The following is a 26,091-nucleotide window of genomic DNA, read 5'->3' as shown; positions in this document are numbered from 1 at the left end:
TGAATACGAAGACAACCCTGCATATTTAAATTTTACATATGATCTCGATGCAGATTTGAATTAACCTTCTATGCTAAGGTATCACGGGAGCTCCGTATGAGTTGATAGCTGTGTTTCACACCAGCATTGAGGTTCTGTGCTTAAGTAGACAAATGACCCCAGTGTGCAGGCTTGTATGGCTGGAAGGACCAAAGAACCGGAGCAGAACTCAAAAAGGAAGAGACATAGTTAAGTCAGCTTGTTTTTCAAAGGAAGCAGTTTATGTGCATCACTGGAAACCACTTCACATTGTTCTCATTCAGGAATATACATGGGAGATATTTTTGCCAATAAAAGCATTAATTCCTGGATAATGAGGAGTCCTTGCCATTCCCATGTGAAAGATCTGCCAGATTGGGTCAGATGACTCCACCTACTAAAACTATGTATGCTTATGACATGCACTGCTTTAAGCCATAAATAAATCCATGGCATACAGCCTGTAATAATCTTTCTGTAGAGCTGTACAGCCTACTACCCATTAGCTGATGTATTTATCATGCTTACTGTTCTTTTCCGTTATTTCTGTAGTATGAGTATGATGGCATCTGGTAAAGTAATTTTAAAAATATTGTTAAAAGTACAAAATACAGATCATGTGACGTACCCCTAACGGTAATGGAGCTTTGTGTGGGCGCAGAAGTCATTATTGTGGATCAGCTTGTTGCTTATATCACTGAAGTTCTTCATCTTCATACACACACCCAGTGCGTATGTGTATATACAAAAATATATATTTGTGATATATTTAAACTAATGTGTGTGCATACTTGACTATTACAATAGCAAAATGAATATAAATATATAAGATTCCACATGTGGAGATGTTCATAGGGAGATGCTATTTTAGTACGTAGAAGAATGTGATCGTGTACTCAAGGACGCTGTTGTAATAGTTTCCAGAAAGGGGCAGACATAATCTTGTATACCTACATAATGTTAGGCATTCAGAAGTAAGGAAATACCAGCTGTGCAATACCGATGTTCCATTGTTATTAATTTTTATGCTTTTTATGGAGGTGAAAGAAGACTTCTGCAATAAAAGCTTTTTGTAATTTAATTATGTTAAAATCGTAGTTTAACAGTTACTTTAAAAATAAAGGGGTTCCTCATTAAGCACAAGTGGCTGCCATCGGTGCAAGACTTGACATCATAAATCTCAATTTTCTTTGACTGTTCACAGGGTTTTTTTCTGTCCCTTCTGCTGGTTCCTGAGATTAAAAAAAAAAAAAAAAAAAAAGTATACTAACTAACTCTCCCTTCAAGTTCAAAACTGTCTTGAAGCCTTACAATTTTACATATCTTACTAGTTCTGGTTTTAATTGGGAACCGGAACCTTCTGTGTCGCTTTCATAGTGTCATATGCTGCTAAGGCTGAAGTATTTTTTCAGCTAAATTGGAGATTTTTGTGATGCTATTGCTTACTGCAAAAGCAAATATTCTATGAATTGTGATTAAAATTGTCAATGTTCTCAATGGACACTGTGAGTGCATTTCATCATAACTGTGCAGAGAAACAGCCTAAATATTTTGTTTCTTGTTCAGCTAAGTTAACTGAGTAATTATTTGAAGGTTTAGAGACATATTTGAAAAGAGAACTTTTTTTAAAGTGTTTATGAAATGGCAGCATGTGAAGAACCATGTACTGAGGATGTATGTTAACCAGCCCAGGATGCATGTAATTGCTGAGGTGTTGTTAACAATTGCTGGGTTTCTGAAAGGCTTTACAATCTTCCTCGATGTAGATGTTGAGCTCTGTAGCAATGCTCAATTATGTGGTCTTGAACTGGAAGAAATAAAAGTAGTGCTGTATCTAACTATTTAGAGTGTGGTATTTTGGTGTCTCCCTTCTTTCAGCAGTTGAATACCATTAATTCCAAAGTGTTTAAAAAAAAAAAGTTTCAGCGCCTGCATGGGACTTTGCTAGAGTCAGAGCAGTTTGGTACAGTAAGACTCTGGAGGGCTTTAAGGGCAAAGTCTGCTGTCAGCTATCTAGCACAGCGCTTAACACTGGCAGCTCTTGACAAATACTGCGATACTGTGCCTGCATCCCAAAGTTGTTGACATAGTTTTGTAAGTTCACTAAGAAAATAACTTTTGTTGTTTGGAAATATTTTCTTATGGATATAAATGTTCTCATGGATTTAACAAAAAAGGTACAGTTGTGGGAACTTTTTAATATAGATGCATATGGGGATAGTTTTGCGCAATAGGGAAATACTAAAGTATCAGTCTTCTAGGAAACACTGATGCCTCTACAATAAGACTGAATTCTAAGGTGTCCTGGAATTACTCAGCAGTGATGAAAAAATCTTACATTTGCATACTAATAAGTTGGTGATCTCTTTGAAACAGTCTTTCTCCTGAAATGACATGCAATAGGATACCATAGAAATTAATGAAGAGTTTTTGCAGTGTGTCTCCATCCTGGAGTTCATTTTGTCATACTCCACACCGAAAGCCTCATTGTCCTTGTTCTCCGTCAGCTGTTGCAGTTGCTGGGGCCTAAATTATCTTCTGGCCCTAGTGCTGCCAAATATTTTCCTGCTTGACCCTTTCTGCCCAGAAAGCTCCCAAACATGCATGCTGGCTTCTCTGGAAATCTCCAGTGCCTGAAGCTGGAGCTTGCGAGAGCCAGGACTTTTTGGGGATGTCTCAGAAACCCAAGGATGATTTTGGTGACAGCTTTTCACATATTTTCACATACATACCAGAGCTCCTGAGTCTCATCCACACTGGACTTCACAACCAGAAAAACCCAGAAATTTTTCAAGTGTGCCTGTGCACAATATATACAGGTGACATTCATGTGTGTATGGAAACTGGCATGTTTTGATGTGACCTTTACTGGTGTTTACTTGAATTAGAGTGATTGGCTCGGAGTTGTTAGCGTTGAAAGTAGTAACCTGTAGTTGCAGAACTGAAGTGTCAGGAAGTAATATGTCATGAGATTCATTACAGGATGATGCTAACAAGTCTTCAGAGTAATTTGGGGATTAAAAAACATTGTCGTATATTTTTGTCTATAAAAGATTGACCCCCCTCAGGTAATAAATTAAAGAGAGGTGACGCTGTAGGATTCCAACTGTGAAGAATAATTTTCAAATTAAAGGCTAATTCTTCAGCCAAAAGTAACAGTTGTGTTTCATTGGACTTAAAAGAAGGATTACGTGCTTTACAGTATATTGGCTATTCTGTAGGTGTTTTAAGGTAAGAAATGTCTCTCTGTAAGATTTGTTCTGAGGCAAAGGGGTGTGCCAATGCAAGGGTTTAAAAAAAATTCACAAAAGACTAACCCTTGTTTTTTTTATTTGCATTTTCAGTTTTTGTCATAGGAATTAAGTTTGCCAGTTGTGCTTAAAACAGTATTTTATATCCAAAAGGGACAGTATATCACAGACAGGCAAATGAACACCGTCTTTTAATTTTATAGTAGCTAAAATGGCTTATTTCTTGGGGGCTCTTGTGTTCATTGCCTGCCTTCCTGAGACCTTTCTACCTCTTAACTCCATTTTACTTTTGCACCGTATTTCTTTATTTACTGGTTAAAATTCTGGGAGGTAGAGAGAAGTATCAAAGTGTATGGTAAGAGAACAGTAATTCTTACAATTATAACCCTTTCTGGAAACATGGTGATGCTAGGTTTCAGCTATGTCCACTGTTTTTAAGCTTGTTCCGTGCTCTTCCCTTGAGGGTATTGCTGAACAAATAGCTTTAGCAGAAGCTGCAAGAGCTTTTCCAGTCAAGCAGAAGTCTAGGAGTCCAGATTCCTTGTTTCAGTTCTGATTCTGCTGTAGTATCACTGTTACTTATTTGTCCCTTGACTTACCTATCTTTAAAATTGTAATGTTGGTATTTATCTTGAAATTTGGTGGAGACTTAAAGCCTGACTCAAACAGAAGTCAGTGGGAGCTGTTCATCTCCAGGTACGTGCTTGAACTAGACCTGTAGTTTACTGGTGTTAGCTGAGTCCTTGGAGATCCTTAGATGAAACCACCTACGAAATATGAAGAATTACTGCTATTTGCAGAGTGTTAGGGTGATAAGATAAATTCAAATACAGGGTCCTTGACCCTGGCTGTGAACAGTCTAAATTAGGCATAACACAACAAGAATAGGGATTTATTTTTTAAAGCTTGTGGGGAATCAGAAAATATGTGTGTTATTATGTCTTGCCAAAATGCTGCAATAAGATGCTTTACTCCTCATTCCCTGCCTCATTCACAATTTTACAGCATTCTGGTTATTTCTGGGGGCAGCAGGGGAGAACACCACAGAGATCAAAAGATCTACAGCTGCAAATCTCTCAATAGATCTGCCTGATGCTCTGGGTTGTTGGAATGGCTGTCAGTGCTGATCGGATTTCTGTATCAGAAGCTGGACACTGTGACCCTTTCCACTGGCATCAGTCCAGTAAAACTCTACTGGTGTGGAGGTTCCCACTCAGTTGCTTTGGATTTGGCCTCAATTACAGAATTTGGGGGGTGGGGGTGAGGTGGGGGGAGAACCAACCTTCCCGCTTCCTTGCTGATCATTGAAACAACAGCAAAAATTATCCCTGTTTAGTGTAGGTTTTGAGATTGCTTTGGTGCCAGGAGTTCTGCCACCTGTTCCCAACAGGACATTTTGTGAATAAGAAACCTGGTAATTTTTGAGTAATAATCGACACGTGCGCTTGCAAAGTGCACTTTGATAATCTGTTTAGTGAAGGAGATAAACCTTCTAAGCATTACTGATCACTAGGAGAATGGGTTTCTTTAGTGCAGCCTAGACAGACAGTAAATGTTTGTTTTCATTTGTTTAAAGGAACCTCAGCAGGAAGTTTTGAAGAGAAAGTCTGAAGATTGTCTTGTAAAAAACACAGTAAAATGTCTGATTTATTTATTTGTTTGTTTGTTTGTTTATTTATATATTTTTGTATTCTGCTTGTCCTACTGTTTGACAATGTGATAGTGAAAAATCAGCCTAGCCTGGAGGTGATGCTGACTAGCCAGGCTTCTTGGTGTTACGAAGGGAGTTAAAGTAGAAGCGGTTCAGACTGCCTGCTGGTAAAAGTCAGCATAACTCCATGCACCTGGGGGACCTGGAGGACCTGACTTGTTAGGTGGTGTGGAGACAGAAGCAAATACTTGTAACCATTAGTAAATTAGGATGCACCTTAAGCAAAGCCCAATGCAAGGAGAAAACACCTTATCAGCCTGGTGCCGGGCTGGGTCCTCAGCAGGAAGGTCTACTTTCCCAAAGGCATTTTCCTATCCTTGCCTTCCCAGGCAGCTGCTCTGCCAGACCCTTTCTCAAGCAGGAGGAGGGATGAGAAGAAACAGGGAATTAACCCTCTGCTTACGAGAGACTCTTCTCATAGTTGGCAAATAATGATCAAGAAGATACTATCTCCAAAAAAAGAAAGAAGACATTTGCTGTAATTGGAAGGGTCAGATAAGATCTTTCTGCTGTTGAAAATCTGTTTTACAATATCCCTCTAGATGGATAGACTGTTAAAACAGCAACAGTGCTGCCTTGGATTCTGGTAGCGGTAAAGGGGTTAAATCATTTTTGGCAGCCATTGATCATGTAAAACCATGAAGCAGTTCCAGTAGAAAGAGATGTGTAGAGGTAGAAAATATCGGACCGAGTGCATGCTCTCTGCGGATAATAAAAATTACCCACTTTCTCACAGATGTCGAATCTGGCAGTTTTCCACTAAAAATTTGGATTGCATATCAACTATCCAAATTATTTTAGTGTCTGTTGAAGAGTGTGTTTGGCAGGGTTTCCAGTAGGAAAATAGGAAGTCGATTTGAAAACATTAATACTATTTGAATACAACTGCTTAAGCTGATTGTTCCTTAGATGAACTCCGGTGGAAACACATTCTGCCCAACAAGTCTCCAGGTGGAGAAAGAGGAGATATGAAATCTCTACTTAAAAGGGCAGGGAGAGGGCTGCCCTTGGGATGCAGGGGTTTTATCTCCCTCATTTTTTGCCCTCCTGCTTTCTTAGTTATGGACAGCCTGGTTAAGTAACAGGGATATTATAATAGCTGGACAAGCATTTGAAAGGAACAAGAAGTCAAAAGGGGAGGATAGTCATTTAAGAGAGCAAGTATACAAAGTACCTGTATAGCTTCTTGGGTTCCAAATGAACTTTCCTGATTTGGGAAAGGCAGGTGAATCACGGAGGCCTCCTCAGCTAAGGTGCATATACAGCAGACAAATACCATCAAAGCAGTAAGGTGCGGGTTAGAGGCATCAAGACTGGGAAGACAGGACAGCATAGAAAGCAATCAGAGGTACATCATCATTTGAAATAGGGTATCTGGCACAAGACGGTCCCAGAACAGCACAGGATTTTGGAGTTATTACTGGACCTATGAGACAAACACTCAACTATTGCGCATAGGGTTTCTTGCATCTTTTGCTGAAGCAGAAGCAGGGTAACAAAGTAGTGAGGTGTGGTGATACTTCTATTCTTAGGCTGTAATTGAGACACAGTAGGACGAAGTTAAAGAGAAGAAAGTATCGGAAGAACAGACTGAAAATTTCCTCACGCTGAGTTTGGCTAGAAAGTAACTTGAGCCTATGGGTCATGGATATCGTAAAATACTTGAAAGCTAAATAACAGGACACTGATGCACTTCTGAAAGGAAGTGATGGAAGTGATGTTCTGGCAGGCACTTCCATTGGCTTTGACAGGCTACTTTAAAGCCAGCAGAAGTTAATATTTCTAACAGGGGATATAATCAGAGTAACGTTTTACTGAGTTTTTCACAGAACAAAAAGCTAATAGAAAAAAAACGCACTCTGATAGTCCTAGTGTTCTTCTAGACTCCTTTTGTCAGATCTTGACAGTGTCTCATTCACCAAGCATCACGAAGGATGCTGGTTTGACAGCTTGGACCAGGAGTAGTAGTATAACGGAGCTGTTGTGCTAGTGTGACTTCATTATTCAAGTCACATCAGTTTAAAACCAGTGCAGGGCTGGTAGGTTTGCAGGGCAGAGTAGCAGACTATTTCTTTGTAAATCCTGTGGCTCTTCTGTTTTCCTCTCCTACCTTTGTCCCCTTACTAAAGTCAAATACCCGTGGTCAGAAGAGCTGTCCTGCACTCCTGCTTGTTGTTGTTACTGTGCTGCCAGAAGACTGGCGTATCGTTCTAGTATGAAGCTCAAACGTGAGGAAGGGAGTTTCTGCTCCAGAGAGCTCGTGCTCTTCAGAGGTCAGAGTCAAGTGCTTCTCCTGTCTCTGATCTGTCAGTGCGCTGATACACTTCTAAAAATGCTCCTCGTAAAAATTCTCTGGCTTTGCCACATTTAGTCTTTTGATCTGGTGCTTGGAGAATTATTGTCAAGCCATGGTGGGTATCTGAAGGAGAACAATGGAAATCCTATGGTGTTGTTTGTGGTGGGTTTTTGTTTGGTTTGGTTTTTTGTTTGTTTTGTCTAGTAAAATTCTTGACATAGTGAAAATTGTTAGCAATTTATTAGTGCATATCAGAGAGGAAACCAGAATGTCATCTTTCAGAGGACTTTGAGGACTCTTCTGATAGGCGGTCTGGTCAGTTGTTCCCATTTGCCTCAAGTCAGACAAGGTTCCCCAAGGTGGTGTCCATCCAGCGTATTGTGTGCTGGGCTGGGTTATGTGCTGCTGCTGGGGGCTGAGAGCACCAATGGGTTCTTGTGCTGGAGTGGGGCCTGGGGTATGTCGTAGAGGATAGTAGTTTGGAACAGTAGAGAGAAGAAGAAAGAAACGGAGAGGTGTTTGAAGTGTCTTTGGGGGGTGGAGGGGAGGGAAGTGTACCCATCAGGTCATGATTAGATTGTTTTCTTTTTTCTCTCTCTTGCCCATCCTTCATCCTTTCAGTCAGGAAATGTGTTCCCAGATACTTAGATGGCCTACTGGAAGTGATGAATGATCTGTGGAATAGTTGGAAGATTTCATGATGCATCTTGTAAAATTATGACCACTGTGCCTTTGGGGATAGGTACAGTCTGTCATCTATGCACCTCAGAGCATTGTCTATATGCAGTCATTGTTGTGGCACACAAGATACTCATTGTAGGATCCCTACACGCAGAACTGTGGCAAAAGGAGTTTAGTTTTTGCTGCATTGTCTGTGGTAGAGAGTATCGCCAGTCAAAACGCTAGGTTCCAGTTGAGGACTTCTCCTTTTTTGCCAGGGTATAACACAGAGAGAATAGGTGAGATAATTCAGCATGTGTATGTGAGGCTTGTCAAGTTGGTGGCACACAGAGAAATTTAGGTCAAACCCAAAGCAATGCTATGCCTGATCATCCAACCACCGAACAGGAAAATATTTTTATTATCAAGGAAGACACCTGACAAAATAGCTTTTGGGTCTCTTAACTCGTGTCCACAGCCCCAAAACCTCAACAAATCTCACTTCTGCCGTGTGTAATAAAGGTTGTTCGTGCATACATTCAGACTGTTTAGTGTGTATCCTATGTTGCTGGTACATCCTGACAGGATGGGTGAGTCAAATCGAATAAAACAAGTCTCTCCACTTCTTGCCAATCTTCAGTGTCAAACAAGGATGCCAAATGCAGTAGGCCTTTTGGTCTAGATGGTTTGCTTGGATCTGCCCATGTGATTCACTTTCGCATTTAAAGACCTGTGTTACATACCTTTTTTTTTTTATATAGATTTGAGAGGCAACTTTCAGTATTTCACTGCTTTCTTCAACTGAAAACCGAAAAAGTAAGAAAGGGAGTCAAATCCAGATGCTGTGGTGTTGTCTAGGTCTAAATCTAGTCTATGTATGGATTTGGTCTCTTGCCCAAAGATTACAATGGAAACTGCTTTTGTTACTCCTATTGTAGGAAAACAGGAAGTTTTAGGAATTCCACGGAGTCAGGTTTTGTGATATTTCAACCCCAGTTACAGGAACTGTTTTTGCTGGTTTACTTAAGACTATAGGGAGATTTATTTATTTTTTCAGTGATTTAACAGAGAGCCAAGGCAATGTGAGCAAAACACTAAACAACTCTCCAGTGCTCATATTTACACAGTCCTTTAACTTTTGGGCATACTTTTATATGTAAATTAGGCTGATTTGATTATACAGCCTTCCCCAAAGCCAGGGGCAATTTCTCTTCCTGTTCTTTGCATGTGTACATTTCTTCTACCATGGTAGGCATAAGTGTCCTTCATCTTCACAAACATATAGCCGGTAGGTGTTATAACAAGTCTCAGCTTGCTGAGAGAAGTCTGTAAAACTAAAAACTATTTTCCAATGTGGTTAATAAAATACTTTCCTCCTCCTTTATATGGTTTTAACAGACATTCAGGGTTCCAGTTCCTCTTAACCTGCTTTCCAGATTTCTTGGGAAATCAAACTTGGAGTTGAGAGCAGAACTGACTTAGAGCAGTCTAGATTCCACAGGCTGTAATCAATTAAAGCTGGTCAGGGCTTTAGATTGTTCTCAGAGTTAAACTATATGGAAGCCTATTTTTTGAGGTACTTTTGCCATCAAAGCTTGGATTCATCTCTATAGGATTAGTAATAGAAATTTCATGAAATCTTCCCTTTTGATCTCTCTCTGTGAGATCCGTGGCTCGGCCAGAGATCCAGTTGTCAGGGTTTTCAGGTTTTCATTTTTCATCTTAATGTGGGTGGATGGCTTTTGCCTTTTTTCTCCTCCCCCAGCTGAAAACCTTAGCGCATGCTGGCAGATAGTTACCGCCGGTCAATCCTAACGTAAGAAAATAATATGAATTTAAGTAATTTGCCACGTGAGGCACTGACAAGTGTGTACAGACAATACATAATTTTCTGATTTTCCTCCTCTCCCCACCTCCTTCATCCAGCTCTGAGGTGAATGTGGTAATAAGACAGACACTGAAACTGAGGCTTTCTGTTCTTGTTAGGTACTGAATTTAATTTTTTGTATTTGGATAGACTGTCGTCTCAGCTGGAGACCTTCTCTGCTGTTCCTTGTAGCTGAAAAGTACAACTGAATTTTCATGTCTGACTCTTTGCAGGTAACTGTTACGAGTTTATTTAAATAATTCTTGGAAAGGAGGTCTATATTTTGAGCCCTTTTTTAGGCAGGATGATCTTCACTAGCTTTTGAGCAAGATTTATCCAAGAAAACTAAGCAACTTAGCAAAACCAAATAATAAAGCAGCACATTTTAAATGAACTGCATTCTAGAGGCAAATGTTTTTTACCCACACCCACATATATGTTAACGTACAGAATTAGTCCTAACCTGCCAAAAGAAGAGAATACACAACACCTTTCAAAGATGCAAATTGACAATTAACGAAACAATAGAGTTCTAGCCTCCCTTTGCTGAGGTGCAAATTGATAATCAGATTGCAATGAAAAGCTGGTCGCTTCTATTTAAAATTTAGTTGGAGGTGAAGGCTCCCCAAGGAAGACTGGGAGGGAAAGGGACAAAGTAATGCACGCAGTTCTGCACTGAGAAAAACCCACATAAGGAGCACTGGGATATCAGGCTAACTGCTGTAAACTGTACAGTTTGCATATGATTAATTGTGACAACAACAGTGATGAGAAGGGGATAGTAAAATTTGGTTATTTTACTGAATAGGAGAGGGCAGAATCTGAGGGGTAGCAGCCTCTTTTCGTTCCTGTCCATATCATATGCCCCACAGTGATGTTGATGAGAGAAACTGCAAACACTGTGTGGTAATTTTTTGCAGTCTCGCCCTCACTCTGCCCATTAAAGTCCCTGTTGTATTTATCCTAATGTTTCACACACCCCTGAGTTGCTGCAGGCAGCTACTAGTTTACTTTATCCCAACTTGCCTCAGATCTCTTCTCCTTTCCAAATATGAAATTTCGCATAATGATTTCTACTTCAGTTTAAGAGCAGATAAAATATGAGAACTACTGCTAGCTTTTCTACCAGTAAGTTTTAGTGTCCAGCGCTCAGGAGACTGTAAAGCAGGGGTTTTTACTGCGGGACTGCAGGAAATTTCCACGTTATTAAGCTCAGGAGGACATGAAGAGTTCGAGATCTGTTTGGGAATTACCATTCAGATGACAATCTGAAGAAATGGTCATAAACTTTGTTTTCTATCTTCCAGCCATCAGACGCATGTTCGTTCTGTGCTTTTGGCCAACACTAATGAAGTCGGGGCCTTGTCATGTCCTTTCACGGCCTGTGTTATTTCTGCTGCTATGTACTTATGAGTATTGCTGGGTTTTACTGGGATTTTTGCTTTGATTTTAGTTTACCCATGGCTGGTTCCAAGCATTGTTTACTTTTAAACATCTAATCTCTCAAAAGATCAGTGTTACCATGTGTAACTTTGCACTATGAGAAAGGAATTGGGTGCTTAACTTAAACTGACTCTCAGTAGGTCTTGTGGACGTTGGTTTTAATTTTGTTCTTCTGAATTCTTTTCACAAGTTTTGTTACTATGGGAGATGAATTTTGGAAGTAGAAGAGTAATTTAAGGATAAGACCTTTTTTAATAATCAGAATAATTTGTGGCATTTGACAAATATATCTATGTATAGTCTAGGATTTTTAAGACTGGTTGGAGTATTTGAGACTTTGTTAATTTGAATCCAAGCCGTATGATTAAATGCCCTAGATATCTTGGAAAGTTTCAGCCATAATTATACAATTTTAATGAATTTGTTGCTCTTGAAAATGTTGAGTTGACAGCTGCTTGGGATGAAGTCCTGGCTAGCTGTAGCACATGATAGGTAGGGGACTGCAGAGCCCTGAGCATGCTGCGCAGTACTCAGCGCTCTCCAAACAAAGCTGAGGATCGCTCTTAGCAAGGCCAAGCCTTCCCGTCCCCTCAACAGAGGAACTAGATTTTATGTTGTGGACAGCAGGCTGGTAGCAGACACCTGCCATCTTCCTCTCATTTCTGGTCAGAGTTTGTCAGCACGTCAGCCCGCCGGGATGGTCGTCACAGGCCTTGTGGTGCAAGGAGGAATGGAGAAGTTTTGGACACTGACACTAACAGTGACAGTACTCTTGAGCCTGCATTCAGGGAACGTATTAATCCCTCCTTCAGGTTTCAAGTTTTAGCACTTCTTATGTATTTTGATTAGCACTGACTAGGAGACTCTCAGTGGTGTAGTGGCTTGTTGCATTTAGATACCATTTATTATGAACTAGGCCCAGACGTTGAATATTATCTGACTTCTCTGAAAGCAACCCCTCTTGAGTTAATGTAGTGTTTGACAAGTAAATAATAGTGTATGGTACCCTGTGACCATGTTTTAACCTGCTCCTCATAAGTTTTGATGCATGTATTTAAAGTATGTAGGATGCAAGACGTGTAAAGATAAAGAAGCTTGTTTATGTATTCAAAGATTTCTTCCTGGGCAAGATTCATGTTGATATCACTCTGCATAGCACTTTATTATCCAGCCTCAGGTACAAAGGGGCATATAATCTGGAGTTTGGGGGTGGACTTATTTTTCAAATAAAAGCCATTAGGGCCAGCACTTTTGTCCCTTTTCATGTCTTGTGAAGCCTGTGTGATTTCTAACCCTTTATTTCTTTTTTCTCTCTTTTTTTTTTTTTTTAAGCTATTCATGTTTGCTGTCAGGCAGGGCAAATCAATCTTTTCTAAGTACTCTTTAATCATAAATCTAGATGTGTTAAGCTTGCTATTACCTAGCCAGTGGTAACCAGAAACAGAAAAAAGCAGGGGGGAATAGTCTCGACACCATGAGTGGGATCATAGGGCTGCTTGCTCTGTGCACCTTGACTTCAATGATGTTTTTGGTTTTGTTGGTGAGTTGATTTTTTTTTTTTTTGAAAAAGAGGCTACTTTAGTATTCTGTCTAATTAACGTGCTTTGTGATGTCTGTTTTGTGGACTCTGAATGTTCATTTCACTGAACTTACATTTCCCCTCTGGTTTTCAATAAATCTTGGTGTACCTTTGTATCCTGCCATCTTTTCTGTTCTTTTTCCCCTAGAGTGTTAATTCCCACCCCCTGAATATCTGTAAAATCAGCATTTTATTTTTCCCCTCCTGAGCAGCTATTGCCATCAGCTGTTTTGAAATAATGGCTTTAGATGTGTCCCTTATAGTACCTTGACCCCTCTGTCTGATTTATCATTAATTTCCAGAGATTTGTTCCAGGCTTGAAATAATTCCTTTCCCCCAGGGTCTTGAGTTAGAAAACACACAGGAACCTACTTCCCTTGTTCTTTTGTACCTGGGACATTAATCATATTGCCTACCTCCCTGGCACATGGAGACACTCCCAGTATGGTTAAAGATATCCTGAATGTCCTTTGTTGGCTTCTGTTATAACAACATACTTCTGAGTTTGTATCCTATCTTGCTACTGCTTGTATCTTGCATCATGCCCCAGACACTCACACTCTTGCTTCTGGGAAGAGCAGTGCTTTTCTGCCCCAGTTTTCTGCCCAATTACTTCTTCCTACTTATCTTGGCACAGGATACTGTACCAGTTAAAAGGGAGCATACCCACAGTGTAGGCACATGATATGGCCATATGCAGTAGAACTTGGGCTTTATGTAACAGTGTAGGAATACTTGTAGATCATCGTTTTATTGGGCTTGTAAGAGTAGTCATCTTATGAATACTTCATCTGATGTGGTCAGCAGAAATTATTCTATCTTGGGTTATAAGTTTTCTTCATTTGAATGTATTGGTCTTAGTGGGATGTGTTCAGAAGGCATTGCACCAACCAGGCAGCAGATGATACCTGCTTGGACCTCTTCTGTCAGGTTGGGAACTGCAGAGAGGTCGTGGAATGATGAAGAGTTAAGAAGTGATTTGGTCTTGAAAGACTGGGGATGATCAGAAAGACTAAACAGATTTTAAAAAATAGGTTTGGTTTTAATTCTTCCTAAGGCAGGGAGATCAGACAATTTGCAGCTTAAAAAAAAAAAAGTCTTGAAAGTCTTGGACATTAAGGAGTCTGTGGATGTCCTAGGAAATCAGTGCAAAACAAAACAAGTGCTTTTATACTGAGTAGTATTAAAGTATAATTTTATTTCCTATATATTCTAATAAGTAACCAAATCTGAGTACAAAGTAGATGCTTGATGCTGCTTGATTCAGGTGATGCCTGGTGTGGCTAGGGTGCACCTGAAGAGATGAGGGAGAGTCAAAGCTGCACCACTGAGTACAAAACACCAACCCATTCCTGTGGCAGTGGTGGGAATGAAGGCAAAGGGATGTCAGAACATTTGTAACCTATCAGAGTGAGCAGCTCTCCTGAGTTACCTGTGCTAGGCACTATGAAAGTTATGTTTCCTTTTGAAAGTTAAAATCATAAATAAATATCAGCTAGTCCTTTGGAGATCATTCCCATGCCAGGACCCAGTTATTACGTTCTGTTCTTTCTTAAAATAGTAATCAACTTTTTCCAGGAAAAGGACTGAAAAGATTTCTGTGCTGGAGAACCTGTTCCTTTGTAGCTGAGGCTCGCTGAAACCCTCTGCTTCTTTCCAGTTGCTGCAGTGCAGCCCAGCAAGCAGTTACACACTGCTGCTTAGACTGTGATTGCAAATGTAGTGTACCCATATCTCTGTGTCTTGAGACAACAGGAGCTGTCATGCTTGCCAATTCTGAAAAGTAACAACCCAGAAAACTAAATCCACCCTGACCAATTATGAATTTTAGCCCTCCTGATACAAAAAGAAAACGGGGGAGGAGGAGAACTGAACTGAAAAAAAAAAAGACAGTGAAAATATTGATACTGATTTAAATACCTTTAGAATTGTTTTGTACAGTTATTGGAGTGGTTTAGTGACCTTTGATCACATGAAGTGCGTCATTGTGTATGAGGCAAAGAATAATTAAATGTATATTACACATTGCTTCTTGTTTGCAAACCTCATGCTAACTAAGTTCAGTTGTAATCTGTGAGGATCCACAGGCACGTTAGCTGGCAGAGCTAATATGTAACAACAATACAGACAAACATTTTGAAAGGAAAACATCAAGTCCTACTACTCACAGTGTTTACTGAATTAGAGACTTCAAACACTGTGGCTGTAGATAACAGTACAGCTTGCTCCTTGCCTCAGTATTGGAAGGATTGCACTGCTTCCAGTGCCTGGGAAAAACTTGCCTAAGACCAAAGTATGTCATGAAGTTTTGTTCCTTGCAGGGATCTGTGAATAGAAACCCCATTTATGAGGCAGAAGCAGCTACAAATTGTATGGTGTGTTATGGTAAACAAATGACCTTGAGAGCCATGGAAAAGTCAGAGCCACACTTACGGGCCTGCATGCCACAGTGCGGGCATCCACAGGAGTAAGAGATTTCTCTCCATCTCATTGCACTTGTGCCTGGTGTCCTTGGATGAAGGATGCCTGAAATCTCAAATTACCTGGAGATGTTTTCTAGTAATACTAAGCTAGAATAAAAATAAATAAAAAGAGCTTTGACTAAAACAATTCTAAGACTAATCTATAAATGTCGGGATAAAACAAAATATATGGGCAATCTCAGGTTTTGCTGATGACATCTCACCTTCAGCTCCCCAGCATCACTGCACTGGAGCCATGACAAGGTATGTGATGGCAGTGTAGAAACCAGATGTGGTGGTGACCATGTTTCTGGTGAGGAACTGGCATTTCAGCTGTGTTTTGTGGTTCAGCTTGCAATAGCTGCTAGCAGGAGGGGTGTGATGGGCAGCAGCTGTATAGTGATGGGCGGCACACACAGTATTTCTACTATGGGAAAATATCCCAGGTTACTATATTGCTACCAAATCTTCTGTACAAGAGGGCCTGTGAGGTTCTGGAGGGCTGGGTAGCTGTTTCTTCTTTTTCTTTTCTCTGTACGTTAACTCTGCTTCTCATTTGATTGCGGGAGTGCCCATCGTTGAGCTTCAGAGCAGCTGGCTCCTCTCCTTCCTCGCTGCTCACTCTCACCATCTCAGTTTGCCCATTTCCTGGAAACCTCACCCACCACTTTCTGCTCTGAAATGGTCATTTCTTGGGCAGATGCAGGAGCGCAGCATGGCTGGCTTGCTTGTAACCCTTCCTGTCCCTCTGTGCTGCTGCAGAGTGTGGCGAGAGGTGCCGGTGGTAAAATGCCGAGCTGGGCCAGCTCCAAGGATGCGTGTGTGAAGCAGGACCAGGCTGCATCAGGCAGAGTGGCTCAGGGCAGGCTGCAGGAACAGTGTTTTGGACCCCACAGCGACACACCTGATAACAGTTGGGTGTTGTTTTGGGACTGTGCATGTGTAGAATCAGAGTATTACTGTGGGATCTGTGTTTAAAAAAGAGGAATTTCCTAATAATTTCAAGGTGGTAACGGGGGGAGAGTCGGCTGGAAAGCTGAAGTTTCTGCCTGTTTTGGTTAACTGATTCAGCCTTTCGAGGTCATTTAGGGTGGATTGATATGTTCTCATTCTCCGTATGTGTGGCAGTGCAAGGATCCTGCAGATTGCAATAAACGGGGAAAGGGAAGGAGCAGATTGTCCTACCGGAAAGTAAAAGACTCTTTCAGGATTGTGTAGGTTGTGTAATTTGAAGATCAACATTGCTTATGGTGAACAGATGGAGAGGATGATTAGAAGCTACAAGTGCCCTCCTGTGCTATAGGCCCAATGTCAGATAAACTACCTCTACAGAAAATTATCACTTTCTGAAATTCTAGGACAACTGTAGGATGCGTTCTATGAAATTGAGAGAGAAAACTGGTGTGAGGAGGAGGAAAGGATGTAGACTGTTAACTGTGTGAGACTGCAAACTGCCTCTTGCGAAGCTTAGATTCAAGGTAGTTTTAGTGTCTGGGAATGGTCGGCATTGTTTTTATGAAACCGAGCAAAAGGAAATTCCCATTATTTCAATCCTGGAGCTCAGTGTGGTGATCATTAGTACAAACCAGTGTGATTTTTTTTTTTCTCCTCAGTGAGGGCGCACTCACCCACCTCATGAGGTGTAACAGCATAGTACTTACCACACACCTGAGCACACATTAAAATCTGCCCCAGTTATGCATTTTGTTACACATGGCTGTAGTGGAAGTGTCTGAAAACGTCTGGATGAGATCAGTCTACCAGTGCATATACACTGTAAGACAATGTGTAGTTGGTATTAAAGGTTGTTTATGGGTTGTGGGTTTGGGTGGTGGCTTTTTGTGTGTGTGTGCGCGCACCTTTTTGTTGTGTTTGTGTCAGATGCATTTACCTAATGAATGGCAGTGTTGTAAAGCAACATACTGTGATTGGGGAATAAATCATGGGAATACACTGAGCTGACATAGATCCTTTCCCATCTGAGAACGAAGCATCTTTCTCTAGGCTTAACTGGCAATACAACCTGCATGCCATCAGGATCCCAGTTAGAATCAATACTGTGAGAAGTACGAGCACATACAACGGCAGGGTTCAAAATCTTGTAACTGAGTAAGTAGACACTGGTGTCTGGCCAGCACCTGACAGACAAAGCAGTCAATATCAGAGCAAGAAAGCACGGTGGAGCTTTCTTGTGAGCTACATAAGGGCTGGGATGGAAGTTCTGCTCAGTAAGTAGTAAAAATACTGAAATCAGGAGAAGACAAGTCTGTTTTCCCAAAGATGAAGCAAACCAAACTATAACATGGAAAAAAGAGGATTTTGTTCATACCCGTGGTTAAATCAATGAGAATTATAACAGTGAGTTTAAAAGGGGAGATGTTCGAGCATCTGATACACTTCTCTGGCACCAACAGAGAGTCCTCCATCATGTGTAGAGAGCACTTTTCTCCAGCCATAGAAGCCAAAGTCTTCTCAGGACCTCACATGTATAGCATGGGGTCAAAAACAATGTCTGCTCTTATCCCACCTTCGTAAAACACCAAGGAGTGGTTACCTCTACCGGCTGTTATTGACAGGAGAGCCTCTGTTCAGGGCCCAGGGTGAGAGCACCATGTATTGGTGCACGTGTGTGCTAATCCACAAATGGCTCATATACAATAGATGCTATTTAAAATGTTTCTTACCAGTGGGTAAGAAGCTGGAAGTGTTGACACGTATTCCATGTACTTAAAAGAATATTTTAACTGCTGGCACCCTTTAGCAGCTTATTCTTGGTGGTGGTAAACATAATGGCAAGAATGTGCTGCACAAGGAAAAGAAAGAAATGGTCAAAATATGACTGCATATTATTCTGTTTTTGTAGTATGTGCATGTTTGTTCATGTGTGTGTAAACATACCCTGCAGAATCAGAGTATACAGCAACATGGAAGATGTTACTAGCACATGTATATAATGTATGGTATTACATACAGAAATTGTTTGTTAAATGAACACTAAGATTGTGAACTCAGGCACTCAAAGCATAGGAAATGCCAGAATTAGATTTGCCTGCACAACCTTAATTCAGCCCCTTTGTGCATATGCATTATGATACAGTCTTTAATTACATGATCACATATCAGACCACTGAAATGATGGTGCTGACAGAATGAGAAGATATTCAATATTTTTTTAATCCTTATTGTTTGTGTGGCCCTGTGGCAGGCACGATCTGCACACATTTAAACCCTATCTTGAAAAAAGCAATTCCATAATATTCAAATAATAAATACATGTGAAAATTACTAACTTTTTGACATACTTCTGTGTGATTTTTATCACCATATTATTTGAATACGGATGTTAATTGGTTCTCACAATATCCATCTTGACGGTATGTATTCATGTTACAGATATGGAAAATTTTTTTTTGAAGGGGATGAAAACAGACCAGCTCACTCAAAACCTGCCTAAGTAGTAACAATTGATCTAAACCCTGGCAGCAATCCAGTTCATTTCAGTCTGCCTTAATCTGTTTTTTTATTTGTCAGGGGGATTCCTGGACCACCTGAAAACATTTGAACCCACCTACCCCCCAGAAATGCCCTTCCCACCTGGCTTGGGGGAACACTGAGAAAAAGCATTTTTGTGCCCCCTTTCTGAAGCTGAGCTACCATGTATCCAGCAAGACAAGAGCCCTGCAGCAAGCCAGGGACCGAGCTGGCCTGGCTATAGCGTGGATGCTCAGCGCTCGGAGGGACAGGGCCTTGAATGGAGTGGTTGGTCCCATGGAGAGATACAGGCACTTAGCCTGATGTTAGCAGAAGAGAAGGTACGTAGCTTAAGCAAAAAGGATCCTTGTTGAAGGGTGCTTTTCTGTCAGTGGATCGAGAGAAACAGAGTTCAGTTGGACTAGACTTCTCCTGGCCACACCTCAGAGGCGTCCCCTCTGTCTCCACTGGATGTAGTGGGAAGCTAACTGCATTTGGACCAGATCTGACTTTTCGAAGTGTTGTTTTCACTTTATTTCAGCTGTCTGTATCTATAAAATATAGCAACAGTTGACTGCAAAATACAGCATCTACACATAACATTCAGGTGTATCGGGTCAGAAAGTGGGGCATGGCTGGCTAAGGGTTTCCTGCACAGACTTAGGATTCCTCCAAACTGTCCACGTTGAGCTTGCAAATCTCTTCCTTATTCAATAGTCACATTCCAGTACCTAAAATGAATGAGTTAATGGTCCAGCAGGCAACTTTGTTTTTAAGTATGCATCTCATGTTCATTCCCAGAGCTGGCCCTTCTTGGGTGATATCCTACTAGAAAAAATTGGAATGTGATCATGTAATTAGAGAGCATCGCAATGCATATGCACAAAGACCGAAAGCTCATGCTTTTAATGGCTAAATTAGGAATTATTGTACAATCTTAAGTCTAGTATTTTGCAACTGTTGAATGCTCACTTTTATTCAGCCTTTTTTAACAAGAATGTGTTTTGTAATGTAAAACTGAGGAATAAAAATACAATGTGGAGCTCTGCTGCCCTTTCCTCTGAGTTAAGTTGTTACAGGGGGTTACTTACAGATTTTCAGTAGAGGGCACCACCACTTGGGCCAGCAGAGTACTTGCTGGTAGTAGGCTGTTACTTGCTAGTAGCTGGGGGCAGCACAGGATGGGCAGCACTGGCAGCACTGACGCATTCTGCCATGCACTCTTTCTTCACTTGTGATTCTTGCTCCTCAGCTTCTGCTGGCCCCATTGCTCTTTTTTTTTTTTTTTCCCCTCAGTGCTCCTTTTTTGTGTTTTAGGTCTTTTCATTAAGTTGCTTTGTCTGTCTTTACTATTTCACAGAATCACAGAATTGTAGGGGTTGGAAGGGACCTGAAGAGATCATCGGGTCCAACCCCCCTGCAAAAGCAGGTTCCCTAGAGCAGGCTGCCCAGGAAAGGCGTCCAGACAGGCCTTGAATATCTCCAGAGAAGGAGACTCCACAACCTCCCTGGGCAGCCTGTTCCAGTGCTCTGTCACCATCACCGTGGAGAAGTTCTTTTGCATGTTGGTGTGGAACTTCCTGTGATCCAGTTTGTGGCCATTGCCCCTTGTCCTATCCCCATAGACCACAGAAAAGAGGTTGGCCAAATCCCTCTGTCTCCCACACTTAAGGTATTTATAAACATTAATATTAAACATTAATTATTAAACATTAATAAGATCCCCTCTCAGTCTTCTTTTCTCAAGGCTGAGCAGACCCAGGTCTCTCAGCCTTTCCTCACAGGGCAGATGCTCCAGGCCCCATATCATCTTTGTGGTCCTCCATGGGACCCTTTCCAGGAGATCCCTGTCTTTTTTGTACTGGGGAGCCCAGAACTGGACACAGTACTCCAGGTGAGGCCTGACCAGGGCAGAGTAGAGGGGGAGGATCACCTCCATTGACCTGCTGGCCACGCTCTTTTTAATGCACATCAGGATCCCATTGGCCTTCTTGGCCACCAGGGCACACTGCTGGCTCATGGCCAACCTGTCATCCACAAGGACCCCTAGGTCCTTCTCCGCAGAGCTCCTCTCCATCAGGTAAGGAAGCAAACAACAGGGTGTGAGGTTTTGCTCCTTCTAGCTCTGTCCAGTGCTAACACCTGGGAGCTTTCTGGTGACCCAGAAGAGCAGCCGGAGGAAAGGTTTGTGAAGCCCTGTGGGGGGAGCAGGTTGGTTGGCACGGCAGAGGTGGATGTAGCGTGCCCAATGTAACAGGCTGGTCACTCTGTTACACTGATTTTCAGCAGATCTTTTCTGCATGTGTGCAAACTGAAAGCCCCATCTTCCACAGACTTAACATTCAGGTGGCTGGTAGCAAAGGACAAGTCACAAAACTGTCACACTCCCGAGACAGATTTCAAGGACGCTGAACAGCCTTTTAAGCTGAATCACTGGTTTAAGCCAGGGCATCCTAGGAAAAGGCACGTGGCTCAGGCCATGAACAGTACTGCATTTAGGCACTAGAGTTCAGTTTTTGATTTGTATACTCACTGTTGTGGTGGTACTAGCTGCTGCATTTATTTTATTATATATAAAATGTGTGTGGTATTAGGCTATCTCCAATTAGGAGTGGGGCGTTTCTGGCAAAGTGGAGGTCAAGGCTTGCCCAGTAGTGTTGTGCCTCCTGCTGATACTTAGAACAAGTATTTGGGGAGAAATGCAAACTGTAACAGGGCTTTTACAGGAAGGGCTGCAAGAACTCTGTCCTTGTCAGAGGACAATCAGAGATTTAATGTATTACTCCAAATGTTACTTTGCCTTTTATTACAGAGCTGCTTGGACTGACTGGCTGTATGCAGCATGGTTACTGAAGTAAGAAATACTGCTTTGCATTCAAGAAAGCAGATTTTCATGGTTGCATCTGAAAACAAAACAAAACAAAAAAAAACAGCTGAAATAAGCCAAACTGTAACAACATAATCAATGATACCAATTTTCAAAAATAATTCATATTAAACTACTATAATACAGGTTTGGGGGATGTGAGATACAGCCATATGTGGAGATTCTAGTCAGCCTGTTGTATTGGTGATAATATACTGTGAGGGGGGATGAGGATTTGCTTCTTTGCCAGTTTTAATAGAAGCAAGGTAACTAATGTGATTCTGGACACTCTCATCATGAGTTGCTTGAAGGTGTTCAAATTTGCTTATGAAATAGTCCCTTCTGAGCTAAGGAGATGGAAATGAGACACTAAAAGGCTTTCTTGAAGTGCTTCCATGTTTCTCAGCTCAGAACATCACATTTGATATTAATATTAGGTACTGAGGCAAAGTCATCAGGTAGGAAAGGGAGGAAATGTAGAAATAGTCATTTTCTTATGTGTTTCCTCAGGATGCTATTTTGAGGCTTTAAAAAAAAAAAATCACGCTTTGCTGATGAGGCTGCTGTAAACCAGGGAAGTGGCAGATGTAATTTAAGTCCCAGGGCCCTGCCCTAGAAGAGGTCCAATACTGGCAGCATACATATTGCTTATATGAAAGCAAACAGATGGATACATTTGGTCAGTTCTGCTGGGTTCATATGGAAACCTTCAGAATTTTTCCTACTGTTTTGAGTGGAATACTTAAATCTGTTATCTGCTAAGAGTCTGTAGTTGTCCATGGTGGGTGCTTTTGTAGCTTTGAAAAGTAAGCATTTCCTTACTGAGGATGTCTTTGGATCAGATATGTTTATCTAAGTGATGAAAGTTGTCCCTCCCCACCAATTCCCCCCCCCCCCCATGCTCCAGGACCAATTCAGCAACTGCTGAGGGAGTGAGCTGGATTTTTCTCAGCTTCTGTGGCATGAGAACTGTCAGCTGAGTCTTAATCATGGAGTTATTACTGGTGGCAAAAATGCAGAAGAGAGAAGAAATGCAGCTTGCTTTTCAGATGCTAGATTGATTGCAGAGACAAGTTTTGGTTATTGTTAGCAGGGGGGAGAGGAAGGAGGAGATGGGGAAAACAAAAACATCATATTTTCTTTAATTAAGAAAAACACTAATTTTCTGATACTAATTCATGCTAAATTCCTGTTGACAGTTTTTGATGTCTCCCAATTCAAAACAACTGAAAGCAATCAAGTGAAGGGAGAAGAATGGAGAATCAAAGAGGGGGAGTGTAGCTGTATTAAAAGAATGCAGCTTGAAGCATTAATACGTAGTCTGGATGGGGAGAAAGGTGGGATTTATGGGTAATGCCTGGGACTTTTATTTGAGAGTACTCATAGGTTAGTATGTGTGCACACGAGTAATGATCTAATATGTTATCTGTTGCATGAAGGAAAAAATTGAGGTGTGACTCACTCTAATCATACAGATTACTGTATGATTGAGACTCACTCAATCATACAGATATGCCAGCATCTGTATTATCATCACCTGACTTTTTTCAAGTGTATAGCATGTAAAAAAAAAATATATATATATATAAAAATGACAATGCTATCAATGACAGCTCTGTGCAGTATTAAAGTTCTTAAAGAAAATCATTCTTGCATTTGGAATCATGTAAGAAATAGGATACTTTTATCAGAAAGTTTTTAGCTTTAAAGCTTTCCAGGAAGACTGTAAACAAAACAGAGAGAAAAATGAAATCCCTGATATTAAAAGCATGCTTCTATGAAGATTGCAGTTGTGAGTGCTTCTTTCTTTCTCTTTTTTTTTTTTTTTTAAATTAGACAATTTAGACATTAGAGGCAAAAATTTTCTTATTAGAAATGGAACTTAGAAAAGAAGAGTAGAAGCTGAGCTCGCTCAGAGAGAGAAAGAGGGCTTGAATTTGACAAAAATAATTTCTTCTCTATACCCATCTTATCCTCCTGAGCTACATGCTTCTCACAGAAACAACTCCACCCACTGGTGCAGAAAATGGCCATCTCTTGTTATCTTCTCTGGAGGTTTTGTTCTGATAATGCTGGGTTTGGGGATTAACATGAGTAGCCCTATCAGAGTTTTAGCTATGGTACCAATACAGAAAGATCCATCTATACAATTTAAAATACACCTGTTAACAGAGATTTAACAGCCATTTCATTCTCTACTATTCATCATATTCACACATGGGATATGCATTAACAGACTGAGCTACATCTTTTCATTTCTATTCTGTAGCAGCATCTCTATGCAGTAATATTTTATGTAGTAATAATTTTCTTCCTATTACAGATTTTCTAACTATGTTAATGGCAGTAGACCGGCCACAGAGACTTCCGTGAGAACTACCTTTGCAGTGACATTTAAACAATTTATTTGATCTTGCTTTAGCATACCTGATCATGCCTTTCTTTACGCTGTTGTCGACCTTAGGAGAACTTTGTATGTAATTGTGGGTCTTTCAATCGCATTTAACTTTACAAAAAGATATGCAAATTTCTGTGATGTGTTATTTCTGAAGTCTTTGGGATGTGCAGCATATACATGTTCAGTTGGATACCCCTCGACTGCGTGGGCATGTTTGAGTAGCAGCTGCACAGCAGCTCCAAGGCTGGTGTCTGAGTGCAGCCGTGTCTTAGCTGGGGTTGCTGTCTTTTAAGGGTATGAAGTTGTTGGGTATGTACTTGGCATACCCAAAGCAGGAGGTGCTATCAATAAGCATTTTTTTTATGTATGCTAATGAAAAAAAAGAGCAGAAAAAGGTTGATAATATGAGAGGAGTTCTATATATAGTAGTTTACCATGCTGTAATAATTATCAATTGTAATTTAGAGAAACCAAAAAATGTGGATTTCTGGCTGAAATTTGCTGCTGGTGTGAGAGTGCTGTTGGCTAAAAGCCTAAAATGATGACTTTTGCTTTAAGAGGACATATTTCATCATGTACTTGATGTAGTTTTTCCCATACTTGAGCATATGCAAGAATGCTTGTTCTTGGGATGAGAATGGTTAAAAACCAACCACTAGTACTACGGTTGCTCTGACCTGTATCAGTTACTATCAGAATCAGAAGTCCTGGTGTAAGGAGTTATTTTTTACTAAAAGATAAATCCACATGTTTTAAGTACGTCTTTTTCCATAAACGTTTGTAGAATAATATGCAACTTTGCCTGCTTTATTTCATGTGTCTCTTTACTTCTCAATCCTGGTCATGAAAAACAGAGTCACTGCCTCAGAAAGTGGTGTAAAAAGAAAGCCGGTTGCTTCAATGGGTCAAGCAGCTGGCCTTAGTGTGTGTTTGCACACAATGTGGTGTTACTGAATTACTGAACTGGATTCTTTGTCCATATGTAATAGCCTGTCTACAAACAATAATAATCACGGTACGTGTCACGCTCAGTTCTTGAAAGCACTGGAGCTTCTCTGTTGAAGGGGAAAATTCAGAGCAATCATCAGTTATCCTAAAATTGTCAGTTTTGGTTTCCATGTTCATACCAATTTTAGTGTCTGGTTCTGATTTTTCCATTATCCTGCATCTTATATACAGCTATGGTTTGCTGTTTGAAATGAGTAGTCCAAGGATAAGACGAGGGAAACCCACACTTTCTGTCCTAGGGGTAAAGGGAATTATATGTAGCTCAACTTTCTCAAGTGACAACATTCATTAGGCTGCTACTACAGACATTTGTATGTAGGCACAGATAAGTTGATATTTTCTGGGCACTTCAGTAATAAAATCCTCAATCAACATTTACAGAGGGTGTTAAGCTTTTTTTTTTTTTTGATTTCTTCACTTTTCACTTTCAAAAAAAAATATCTTGGATGGAAGTGTGAAACCACAAAGCTAAACCAAGTCCATTCTGACTTTCTTCAGACATACTTTTTCTTTTGCCTTCTTCCCTTGGATACGTGTGTGGGTCCTGCTTAATGTTCTCCTCAACCTACCGTTTTGTGTGTGGTCCCATCTGGTGTCTGTAGTAGTAGCAGCCTGACTGTTGCAGAGTGAAGAGTACCTTAGCCATCCTTAAACCAAAAGAAAAAGAAATAAAATACAGAATTGAAGCTAATGAGTGTGGGCAGGAAAGAGGTAGCCCTTCCTATTGATTTTTATTTGCTATTTTTTTCTCATATGATATTTTAGTCTTGGTTTTTTGGTTTAGTTTTTATTTGTTTGGGCAAGTTTCTTGCCATTTACCTTTGCATTTGCATCTCCTATTGATTGGCAATTTTTAAACTGTTTATTGTGCTCTTTTGTTTAGCTGTTCAAGAGCTAAAACAAAAGCCACCAGGCCCTGTGAGGGACACATTTGCATGCAGCGAGCGTTGCCCGAGGAAAAAGTAATTGCTAATGCATATTTATGTGGCACAAATTTGCCATTTGTTTATGCATAAAATTATCAATAGTGCAGGGCGGCCCAGCCGTAGAAAATGGTGACC

Source organism: Anser brachyrhynchus, assembly GCF_964034855.1.
Source record: "Anser brachyrhynchus genome assembly, chromosome: 1".
Lineage (NCBI taxonomy): Eukaryota > Metazoa > Chordata > Aves > Anseriformes > Anatidae > Anser > Anser brachyrhynchus.
This window is presented reverse-complemented; position numbering follows the sequence as displayed.